Here is a 3,849-nt window from a genome sequence, read left to right as displayed (position 1 = left end):
ATGTGCAATTAACTATCTTTTACCACGTAGTCAATCTGGGACAAGCTGTTTATAAATAAACACATACTTTTGAGGTGTTAAGATATTATTTTAAGCAATGAATTATTTACAAAAATTTAATAATAAATAATAATAATAATTTACAAAAGTTTAAGGCTATATTTAAGAATATTTTTCTGAATATCTATTTTTAGTTTGGTTATGTAGAGCGTAACAGTATGTTAAGTAAGAAATTCCCCATTCAATGTCGTGTAAAGCTAAAAATATTTGATTAGTTTAATATAATGGTCATTTTTAATTGATATTTCGTTCCTGGACAAATCGTATGTTATATTTTTATTAACTTGTTGGTGATTATCTTGTTCATACTTTTGCGTTTGAGAATGATTTTTCCTTAATTATCATCAATGTTTTATACGTATTATTTTTGTTTGCAGGCATGTGGGGATGGATGAGTGCTACAGGGCCCGGTGCCCTAATTCGAATAGACGGAAATTTAACTGCCGTAAAATATATAGACATTTTGCAGAATGGCCTAATGCCATCATTACAGGCCATGTATGGATGCGATGCTCTTGTGCCCTTTGCCCATGACAGATCACCAATCTATATGGCAAAGGTCACACAAAAAAGGCTAAACAACCAGCACCAGCTCTCAGTGATGAAATGGCCAGGGAGGGGTGCGGATTTGAATCCTATCGAAAGTCTATGGACTAAGCTTTCCAAAGACCCGATAAAAGCGTCATCCTCGGAGGAATTGTGGAATATCGTCCATCAAAGGTGGGAGAAACTGCGGGAAGATGGGCTGTGTGAGACTCTGGTAGCTAGCATGCCAGAGCGCATGCAGCAAGTAATAGAGAACAACGGTCTCTGGACTCGATTCTGACACTCCTCTCTGGCAGTAAAACCGTCATATATCACCCAGTCATACATCACCTTGGTCAAAACAAATTATGTCTACTTCAATACTGAAGGATATATATTAGAAGAAAACGTGTTCAATGCTAAGTTCATTTTAAACACACATTGTAGCTAAAACGTAAAATGAAATTTTACGATGATTTTTATTAGTTCTCTAGAAAAGTATAATTCTTATATATCAGAATATTGAGAAATGTGTTTCGAATAAATTTAGAACGGAACAATAACAGTAATAGATAACTTGATGAACACGATGCTTTATATATATGACAAAACAAAAAGATTAAAACTTCACGCAAAGGGGCGCCGTGGCTTAGGTGGTTAAAGCGCCTGTCTAGTAAACAGGAGATCGTGAGTTTGAATCTCACCGGTGCCTAGTAAAACTTTTTGTATTTATTTTTTTTCTCTTTGCTGCGCTTGGTGGTAAATCCGCTCTACACAAAGTATCCTAACCTTAACATCCTAACCTTTGCCCAGTAATTTCATTTCTTTTTTAAATCAAATTATTTGAAACATTGCAACTCTTCATTTTAAATTACAATGGATATATGCTGGCTCAAGTTTCAATTACATGTCCCTAGGCGCTTTCTGAAATTACGGGAATAATACAGACTGAAGTTGTATATTTTCTTTATTTTGCCCTCAGTGGAGTTTAACAGAGATTTCACAAATGAACTTATGCGTATCAGGAATACGTACCATTTTGCGCCTGTTTGCAGACAGAAGTATTCGAAATAGAAAAAAGCAATGGACAAATTGCACGAACGGGAAGACTTGTCGCAATAACGAATGCTCGGAAAGATTTCACCTTTAACGTAAAACTTGGCAAGGAATACACCTCATTACGCAGAATAGAAAAGATAAATTCCACAATTTGAAGAAATGATTTGTTTTAATTACGGATTGATTGGTAAGTTGGTCTCGGGAGAACTGTTGTATTTATTTTTTGTTACGTCGCGCTACGTAAATTGATTTAAGAAGTTACTCTCACTAAATAATATATAAAACTAAACTTTGCTTTCTATCATTTCGAGTTAGAAAATTTATTGGCTCGTTAAAAAGACAGTCGTGGGCTACGTAAAAGAGATACTTCTTATACGACAGAGAAGATTGTTTCAGAAATGAGATTTTAGCAGATTTCAGTTATACTAGCGGTAATACATTACATGCTCTCCGTAGCATCCCCTCTGTAAATGAAAATGATGTTCTCGTAAATATTGCATTTATGGAAAAGTTGTTGGGCTGCAATTTCCAAAAAAAATTGTAGACCTATAAATTCCCTCTGTCGTCGGTTCCTGTCCTTCCTTAATCTCGAGAATGGAGTTAGAAATATAAATGTCAAGACTAGTCGTGGAAATCATAAAAGAAACCAAACCAGATTAACTATATACAAACTTGCGATTTGTACCGGAAGTCACGTTATTTCGATTCAAAAATTTTTTCCCGAACGGAGTTAGATACGATTTTATTGCTACCAGGAAAAGTATAATGTATAGGGGCGAAACACTACTACACTATGCAGGTAAGTGCTATGTTCTACCTGTCGAATTAATGGCGTAATGGAGCATCTACTTCGCGCTATATAATTTTCGCAAGTAATTCAGTGAATATAGTATATATATATTTAAAATTATATCGTTTTTTGTAAAAATTATATTTAGTTAATTGTTTTGTTAAATTTTTTCCAATGGATACTTGTAAAGCCAGCAAATCAAATGTAGAACTGTAGAAATCCAATCGATAATTTGGGGTGAAATGTATTACATAATCTAAGTTAGAAGAATTTGAACGTAGCTGCCAAGTTTCGTAGCAATTCGTCGAACTACCTAGTTGTGTATGGCACAGCTTAGTATCAATAGCATATAGTAGTGTATGGTCGAATGGCCTAATAGTAGTGCAGCAGAAATAGAATTTCGAGAAAAACGTTTTCGAATAATTTTTGTCTCGGGTGCGAATAATGTCGTTTTCCTGTTAATTTCAGTTTAAAATTAATCTTGCTCATTGAAATCGATTATAAAATAAATGTCAAAGTAGAAGAATTTCAAAGAAATCCCAGTAATATTAATATTAGGCAAATTATTATAGTTTGCAGTGAGAAAGGAGCTATAGCATATGTTGTTCACAATTGATATTGTGTTTATTACTAAGATAAAGATTAAAATTGAGCCAGAAAAAGTTAGGAACAGGTTAGAGAGGGGGATTTAAAGTCAGTAGATTTAGTTCTTGGATTTCAGATATGGATTATTAAAGGAAAAAGGTAGAATTAGACTTCAGGTTTAGTTAAAAAAGTGGAAATTCAAACTATTTAGGAACTTTTTTGTTTTTATATTTTCTACTTTACCTTGTTTATAAATAGATCTTATTATACTGGTGTAGTTTATGATTAGCAAAAAGAGAAAGCCTTAGTCAAAAGTCAAAAGAAAATGTCATTATTTTCACCTGATATTTTGTTTTGACTTTTCACTAAGATTTCCTCTCTTTGCTAATCAGAAACTACACCAGTATAATAAGTCCTATTTATAAACAAGGTTCATGTAGGGAATACAGAAAAAAAAGGTAAAACATTAAGGGCATAGGGGTAAAAAGAATTAATATTTAGGATTATATTTACAGGCAGATAATGAGTTAGTGATGATTAGAGGATGATGAATTAGAGGTTGATATAAAGCATAAAGAAATGTAGGATGGCAATAGAATTATTAAATATTGACTGTGATAGCAATGATATGCAGTCTAAAACAAAGATACGTTACTGGATTTTTACTTAGGCTACACACACACTAATATCCATACATACAGAAAAGAAAACTCAGAATGTTTTGGATTTATCAACGTTTTAAGGACGAGTTGAAAAATGTAAAAATCTTGGGGATTATTTTTTGATCGATCGCCATACTTTCCCTCTGTTATTCATAACACAGCCGGAAA

At 33.2% G+C, this 3,849-nt stretch overlaps 1 non-coding gene across 1 annotated transcript; it reads left to right on the top strand.

Moving 5' to 3' along the window:
• Positions 1-1,223: 1,223 nt before the first annotated feature.
• On the top strand, positions 1,224-1,297 carry TRNAT-AGU (transfer RNA threonine (anticodon AGU)). The gene has a single exon. It is a non-coding gene; the product is annotated as a tRNA-Thr (tRNA).
• The last annotated feature ends 2,552 nt before the right edge of the window (positions 1,298-3,849 follow it).

Source organism: Centruroides vittatus, unplaced genomic scaffold (assembly GCF_030686945.1).
Source record: "Centruroides vittatus isolate TY-2023 unplaced genomic scaffold, ASM3068694v2 contig_1074, whole genome shotgun sequence".
Taxonomy (NCBI): Eukaryota; Metazoa; Arthropoda; class Arachnida; order Scorpiones; family Buthidae; genus Centruroides; species Centruroides vittatus.
This window is presented reverse-complemented; position numbering and strand designations above follow the sequence as displayed.